The 8,758-nt window shown below is 42.4% G+C and overlaps 1 pseudogene; it reads right to left on the reverse strand.

Moving 5' to 3' along the window:
• Positions 1-3,845: 3,845 nt before the first annotated feature.
• LOC143389617 (zinc finger and BTB domain-containing protein 14 pseudogene) lies at positions 3,846-5,192 on the reverse strand (annotated as a pseudogene).
• Between the last annotated feature and the right edge of the window lie 3,566 nt (positions 5,193-8,758).

An 8,758-nucleotide genomic window follows, 5' to 3' on the forward strand; every position in this document is an offset into this window, starting at 1 on the left:
TCCAGCTTCTCTACTCTGTTGAACTCACTTGAAGAAGGTTTTTTTTTTTTTTTTTAAATACTGAAGATTGAATTCAGAGGCACTTAACCACTGAGAAACATGCTCAGCCCTTTTTGTTTTTTATTTAGGGACAAGGTCTCCCTGAGTTGCTTAGAGCCTTGCTAAGTTGTTGAGGCTGGTTTTAAACTCACAATCCTCCTGCCTCAGCCTCTGGAGCTGTTGGGATTACAGCCATGTGGCCATCATGCCTGACTTGAAGCAGGTTTGACCTTCACCACTCTACCAACCTGTTCTTGTCAAGGTCAATTGTGCCCAACATTTAGCCAAACCTAATGTTAAACATTGGTTCTTTCTTATTTTCCTCATTTATTTATGTCTCAGGGTCTAAGATCAATCCTCAGACATTTTCTCCATCTCCACTCACTACCTTGGTTATCTCATCTAGTGTCATTGCTTAAAATACCACTTATATGCTTCCTATTTATATCTCCAGCTTGGGTCTTCTTCCCCTTGAACTCCATATTCATTTCTAATCACTTACTAAACAACTCTATTTGAATGAATAATATACATAAATGTAAAGTTTTCTCTAAAACCAAACTTTTGTTTTATTCCCCCAATCCTGTTCTTCCTATTCCAGTGAGTGGTGGCCCTGCTTTAGGAGTTCCTCAGCAGTAATCTTGGAGTTATCCTTGTCTTTTCTCTTTCTTTCATAACACTTATTCAGTCCAATAATAAACTGTGTTCAAATATATCCTGTAATCCAAGCCACTGTCTCTTACCTTGATTTTTGCTAAGGTTTTAAATAATAGTCGTCCTTTTACCCTGTTGCTCACTTAATAGTATAATCTTTTTTTTTTGAGTTACAGTATAATCCATTTAATTGGAAACTACATACACTTACATCATTTTCTCTCATTTCAATCTTTTCCTCCAACAAAACAGAAGTTAGTATCAAGTTCATTTGATAGCACTTCCGTAATTTCCAAACACTTTAAATTAATGAGTAAGTTAACAGAGGCAAAATACCTGCTGCAGTTTGGATTTTAAATGTTCTCCAAAAGTGCATCTGTTGGAGGCTTGGACTTCAGCTCATGACATTACTGGGTCATGGTGGAACTTTGCATGGGACCTAGTGTGAGGTCTTCAGGTCTTTGGGGGCATGCCCTTGAAGGGCATCTTCCTCTTCCTAGCTTTCTGGCCAGAGATAAGCAGCTTTGTTCTACCACATGTTCTTTTGATATGGCACCATGGGCCCAAAACAACTGGGCCAACTGATCATGGATTGAAACCACCAAAGCAAAACTTCTCATCAGTTGAACATCTCAGATGTTTCTATAGTAACACAAAGCTAACACATTGCCCTTCAGTTAAACTTCCCCAAATCTCTTTCTTCATCAGTACCAGTACAATGCAAGTTGAGTACAAAAGTTAACATCAAGTTTATGGACATTCTCTTTATACAAACAGAAAAAGTAGCAGTGAAAAGGGAGTAATATTGACATTTAGAATTTCCCTTCCTCTCATGTATGTAGCAGATGCAGGGTGAGCACATTTCAGAATTAACTCCCTAATACGTTAGAGAGAAGAATCTAACATGATGGTTTCACTATCCAGGAGATTATTACAGCCAGACGGATGTGAAGAAAGGCAGTTACTAACCAGGTCTCAGCAAGCAGAACAGCTGTCAGTTTATGACTCTGCTGCCACTAAAAGAACACAAAGAAAACATGCACCCAAATACATATAGGAACCCAATACCAGTGGTAGAAATTGTAACAGAAATATATTTCTCATGCAAAATAGGCCAAATGACAAATACCTGCACAATACAAATAAAGATCTGAAAATTAAACTTTCTCTTTTGGGGGGTACTGCCATGATTCTGTGGTTTTAATGGGTGTCATTCCCATGTTAAACTTGCAATTCTATAAAACCATGATTAAGAGTATAGAAAGCATATTTTGGAAGAAACCTGGGTGTGTGAAAGATTGCTATGAAAAAAATGAAAACAGGAATGATAGAAGTATACTTTCTTTTATATACAAAAATGAAGGCCCAAAATATGGTTTGTTGAAGTAGCTATCAACAAGATGTTAAATTATTTTTCCTTTGCTTTGGTTAAAACAGCCTTGGAACAGCAGTCAGTTCCCCTTCTACTAACAGCATATAAACACAGTGACAGGACTACTTTTAGTACAGAATAAACAACTTTCAAGAAAAAAATTAAATTAATTTTAAACTAAATTAAACATTTTTACCAATAAATAATTTCTTTTAAAGTAGCATCTTCATCCTACAATCTCGGGCAGAACATATACACCAATTTAAAAAATAAAGTTTCTCCCACAATAGTCATTACAGGTGTTAATGTAACAAGCTATTAAATGAAATTACTTTAATGTACTTAAAAAAAATTCTAGCAACCAAACATGAATTTTAACAGTTGTCATTTTCTACAATTGTACATATTCTAAAATAATTGACTAATACTTTCTTACAGAACATAATTCAAACTATTGTTGGCATTTCAATATATTCCTAACGAAATGGTTAAAAGAACATTTAGTACACCAAATCTGAAACAGAATTTATAATTCTGATTTACAGCTAATAAAAGGCAATCAATTCCTATTTAAACTGTAACCAGTGATGAAATATACTTCAATAACAAACATTTGGTCTCACAATCTTTAATATTGGTTAAAAACAGTCTGATGTTTGTTGCTCATGGAAGTTACTTTAATCCAATGTGCAAAAAAGGTGCAGCCATCTGCTTTTACTTGAAATACATAAGACTAACACTACTATTTACACTTAGAAGATTTTTAAATTTATTAATTTAAGCAAGCATATTGCATCTCTTTTATGAATAAATCATGTGCCACAGAGAGCCTAAAAGCTGGATGACATTCCATTAAGCCACACAAATGTTTCTTGTCCTAATTTCGAACCTAAATATAAATCCAATTTCAAAATCAATTAAGAATTATTTTGATCTAATAAGTCTTGGAATTGTTGCACATATGAAAACCTTGTCTCTGAGAGCTTTTACTCCTCTCACCACTGGTCTACTCCACAAACTCCTTTTGTTGCAGAAGGACAATGCCCCCAAAAGAGGAACCTGTGAAGCCAGCCCTAAGCACCAGCATCCTGTGTGTTCACAGGATGATGTAGTACGTATGACTACAGCTTTGGGGGTAGACATGGGGCAATGGAAATGGATGAAGAAACACTTCAGCAAAGCAATTATTACCTGTGCACAAAAACAAGGTAAAACAGTGACAGAAAAAGTGAACAAACCAAATATAAATCTAATACCATTCTGCATTTCCAGAACTTGGTTTCACACTTGCGCAGTGTTCTTGGTCAATCACCCACCAGCATTTTCTGGGTCTGTATGAAGAACGTTTATTAAGTTATTCAAACTGCTGTTTTGACCATAAGTCACATGTGACTATGACAATTAAGAAATCAATTTACTCGATTATTACTCTGTGCAGTGCACTCACAATGCGAGTGTAGAGGATTAAAAATAGAACAGAAGTCTCTCACCTCTAAACTGGACACAAGAGTTCTCAAATTAAAATCATAAAAAAGAAGGGGAGGGGAGCTTACTGGCAACAATAGACACTAGACAGGACACTGAAATGGTTTGGTCAGAACTTAGGAACGTAATTTCCTTGACAAAGTTTTAAAAATACCTAACCAATACACTGCCTTATGTCTAGCAAGTACACTGCTCCATTCATTTCCATGAAAACATAATAACTGGTGTTCGCTGATCACGATCCATGTAGTCCCAGTCTCGGCTTCCCAGGCGTAGCACTTGGGTCCTGCCACCTCTAGCTACAGGCTATTGTCTCCAACTGCTGCTCGGCTTCTGCAGCCATGGCCGCAGCCTGCAACTGTTCAGTCTCACTCTGGATGGCACTGGGGGTAACCTGCTTTCTCTCGCTGTGCATATTGTTCTCATGTCTCTTCAGATCCGATGCTTTGGCAAAGGCCTTGGTGCAGGAGCCACACACAAAGGGCTTTTCACCTCTGTGCCTCCTTTCATGGTCCTTAAGGTGGGACTTGTGTTTGAAGGCTTTGTCACACATGTGACATGCGAATGGTCTTTCATTACTGTGAACTCTCTCATGCTTCTTTAAGTCTGGGGCACAAATGAATGATTTTCCACACACCTCACAACTGTAAGGCTTATACCCTGTGTGGATTTTTAGGTGTTCCTTCAGGTGGGCCTGGGTGGTGAACCCTTTTATACACATTTCACATACAAATGGCCAGTCTGCGGTGTGAAGTTTCTCATGCTTCCTCAATCTGCCTTCATCAGAAAATGTCTTACCACATGCTTGACAGGCAATCTGCTCCCGATGGTGACCATAAAGTAAGTACTCAAACTTCATGTCACTGGTAGCAGTCCAGCCTGGTGTCTGTTCATCTTTTACCTCACTCATTCCATCATTAAATGTTAAGGCTTGAGGGGTCTGGGACCCCAAATCTTTGGACTCTGGGGTCTCCATGGATTCTACTTCCTGACCATAGCAATTTACTTTTCGAACTTCCTTGCTCCCCAACTCTTTCAAAATTGCTTCCTGAACCCTGAGTGTAGTCATAGGTGACTTGCCGTCCTCTTGACTTGGGGGGGTGCCTTCTACTGTGTCGTCTGAAGGACTGTCATCCTGATCCCCGATTTCTTCCATATCATCATCCTGAGCATCAGCAGTATCTCCAATGGGGCGATTTATTTTGAGGCAATATTTACTCTTTGATTGGCCATTATTTTCATCGGGACTAGATACATCTCGCTTCTGAGAACAGAGTTTATCCAAAAATCTGATACCAAGAATCTGACCGGATGACATCATTAGGTTAACATCTTCCTTTTTCACGGAGATCTTTGCTGTGTACATGTAGTTCAGGACCTCTTCAAATATATCAGAACAAAGAAAATCTATCTCTATTACTGAAGAGCTATCTACCTCAAGCTTCTTGAAAAGCTTTTTAAAGTAGGTGCTGCAGGCGGCAAGAACACATCTGTGTGCTCTGAATTTCACATCTTCAACCACAATAGCAATATCACAAAATTCTCCTTCCAGGCATTGTTCATTTAGTGTTTTCAGAAACAGAGTTTTATGATCATCGTCATTGTATTTAATGGTTTCAAACATACTGATGAAAAACTCCATGAACAACTCAGGCAATTATCTTAATGCCTTAAACGCCAAAATTTTCAGATCAGAATAACTCTGATCAGGGTCACACCAGACCTGTGTGATATCGAGCACACTTGTCTTTAAGATTGAACTTGTGAAATTCTGGTATTTTATCTCTATCCCCAGAGTCTCAAAGAAATTTAGCTTTTTAACTCTTAGCCGAAGAACTTTTTCCTGCACTCCAATCTTAAAAACCAAAACACTTTCTCTACTAAACCATGACCAAATAAACTGGTATAGTAGGAGCAAAGAACTTGAGCTGTAATACAGTCCCACCAAAAAAAAAAAAAAAAAAAAAAACTGATGCAAACCTCTAACCTAAAGACCAAAATTCCCTCTATAGAAAACACTAAGCCAACTAGAATACTAGGGGGGTTTCTCATCTGCAGTGTGAAGGCTGGGCAAAATTATTTCTAAGGATGCTTCTTACTTGACCATTTTGCTCCCTGTTCTTTAGGGTCCCCAGGGACTACAGTCACCCCCCCAGAGAGAGGGCAGTCCAGGGAGAAGTTTCCTACCCTGTCACTTCCTACTGATGTAACTTCTGGGGCTTAGAAAATAAAAGTGCACCGGTCATACAGTGTCCATGTGTGTCCTGTGTGTGCGCATGTGTTTTCCTTTTGTGGCTAGTGTGTATTTGGCTGTCCCCCTCCTCAAGATCTCTTGAGGACCTGAAAGGAGAGACCATGTGTTCACTGGCTCATTTTTTTCTATAGAGATGTTCCAATTGCTAAGTTCAGATGAGTCAAACCGGAAGACAGCCATTGCCAGTATTTATGTGGGTAAGTGCAAGAAAAGATGTAGCCCCCAACTACACCTCCACAATAAAGCTTCCCCTATGCAACTGCTCCCCAAATCGCGAGCGCACAGAGTCGCCCATATGGAGCAGGGAGTGGGGCTTCCCGCAAAGCCAAACTTACATAAGGAGCCGAAGCCCTACCCCTGAGTAGCTGCCACAATGGCTGCCACAAGATTTCAAAAAGGGGAGGAAGCAGGGAATAAAGTGCAAGATCCCAGGCGCTTTCAAAGCATGTCCAGCCCTCACTCTCATCTCTTTAGGCCGGGGATGTGGGGGAGTGAATAAAGCCTTTTGCATTCTTTCCCAAACAAAAGCTCCCGGCCTCAGAGGTGCCTAGTGAAAGCCTCACTTTCCCTTTCATAGTCAGACTAGGGGCGCAGGCTGTCGGCCTGAGCTCCGAGCGCAGGAAGGAGGGCCCGCGGCGGCCCCAGGGCGAGACCAGCTCGGGAGCGGGCGTGCGCCGACTCCAGCTCTGCCCCGCGCCCCGCTCCGCCCGGGAGCCCAAAGCTCGCGCCCCGTGCACTCCCCGGCCGGCTCGCTCCGGGCCGTCCCGCGCCCTCCCGTGGCCGGGGGTGGGGGCGGGGGCGGCGCGCGGCCGGCTTCCCGAGCTCTGCTGGCGCACCCTGGAGTGCGTGCGCTGGGGTCTCGGCCCCCTCCTCCGCAGGCGGCTGGGGGCGGCGCGGTGGGGCCCGCGGCTCCGAGGGGCGGGCTGCTGCACTTGGCGCCAGGCTAGGGCCATCCCCACCCCCACAGCGGTGCGGGGGGGGGGGGGGGGGGCGGGGGGGCGGGGCCGCGGGCGCACCTGTCAGGCAACGCGGAGTTCGAGGCGCCTGGGCGCTGTGACGTGTCTTGACTCCCGCCTCACTCTGTGTTTACGTGGAGACGAAGATGGCGGTGGCGACCGCTGTACTCGTGTGGACGAGGACGATTCGCCAGTGATTGCAGCGTCTGACTGGTTTTGTTCTGGTGGGGAGGCAGCTCCCGGCTGGGCCCTGCGGCCTGGGTCGCGGAGCTAGCCGTCCCACCTCGGTCTGAACCGATTTTTCCTTTCTACCCCCGACCCCCTCCGTGTTCTTTCCCTGCCTACCCCACAGAAGCCATGGAGGACGAAGAAAGAAGGAGAAAGATAGAAGCTGGTAAAGCGAAGGTAGGAGAGCCAGGAACCGCTGGGCCAGAGGTGGGAGGCGGTGGCTGGGAAAGGGTGGGAGGAGGCCTGGGGAACGAGTTTGCGGCAGCCGAGTGCGCTGCCGGAGGGAGGTACTGCAGGGTCTGGGTTTCCTCCCCTCCCTCCTGTCCCTTTTCCTAGGACGTGTAAAGTCCGGTGCTGCTGCCTAGCTGATGAGACTTCGATGGTGACTGAATGGTGTGGCTCTTTTCTCACGACTGCCCCAATAAAACACCTCTCTCTCTCTTTTCTTTAAACCGTATTGATAATTAGGTGGTAATTAATAGCCTTTAAACCTTCAGCCCTTCACTTTTAAAGGGAGTTTTATGGGTGGTGCAGGCATTGTGTTTTCCAGGGCAGGGATTTAGAGCTTTCCTTTTATTCAGTGGGGAATTTGTGCGCTGATCATCAGCTTGTCTTCTTTAGGGGGCACGCTGGCACTCGAGGACGTGTGTGAGATTGGCCTGTGACAGCTGCCTCAGCAGTGGCCTGAGTGTGCCACAAGTGCCAGCTGTAAACTTGGCTTTAGGGACGTTTTTAAAAGCGTGTCTTTGTACATTCCTGTTTGGAGGTCTTTGTCATGGCAGTTGGTTTTGTATCCTGTGGATTGGACGTTCTGAAGACAGAAAGATTCCACAGAACAAAGCTTTAGAATTCCTGCTTTAAATAATTTGTTTTACGTGTGTGTGTGTGTGTGTGTGTGTAGTGAAGTTCTGATTTTATGTGTGTGTGCGTGTGTATATGTATGGAAATTGTAACGCAAACATTTGAAAATTGTATTATGCATAGATATCCTTCTTGGGGCATCATGAAAAATTTAACGTCGACAAACTATAAATTGAATAGCATTTTTTTTTAATTACATATTTGAGCAGCTCTTTAGGCTTGCCTGAAAGGCCCCCTTCCTCCCTACAATGAGTTACTTTTTATAGGTGATATTCTTTTTAGAGCTAATGGATAACAATCATACTTGAAACACAATTAACTATTTTTCCTCTCTTCCTTTCTTTCTTCATTCTTCCACATAAACAAAGGAAACCAGGTCAATAATTTCAGTAATCAATAAAAGAAAGGCCTTACTGCAGAGATGCAGTAGTAGATGTTCATCAGAAGTGTGTTAAAGGAATGTGTAGGTTAACCAGCTTTGCATTTCTAAAATATAATTGACTTTTTTATAATCTCCCCCTTTTAATGTTAAGACTTAAATGCTTGTATGTAAAGAGGTAGATTTTGTTTTTTACTCTAGGATATATAAATGAAGGAACATTGGCATTTTCAGAAGCCCAAAATTGCTTACAGTTGTGCAACCCAAGGGACTAAGCAAGGGACTAAGCAAACACTCTGCATCTAAGGAATTGAAAGTAATTTTGTGTACCTTTTCAAAAGCATGGAAGTTCTGGTTAGATATCTTATTTGTTACCTAAGAATGTTTACTGCCTTCTGCCAAATGTATCTTTCTTAAATGTATGTAAAGCAGTTCTACTAAACATAGTTAATTTTGAACAGTCACATTTCATAATAATTAAATTTCTTGCTCTAAGTAGATTGGCAAAGTAGAATTTTGATTTCTTTATG

Source organism: Callospermophilus lateralis, unplaced genomic scaffold, assembly GCF_048772815.1.
Source record: "Callospermophilus lateralis isolate mCalLat2 unplaced genomic scaffold, mCalLat2.hap1 Scaffold_63, whole genome shotgun sequence".
In the NCBI taxonomy this organism is placed as follows: Eukaryota; Metazoa; Chordata; class Mammalia; order Rodentia; family Sciuridae; genus Callospermophilus; species Callospermophilus lateralis.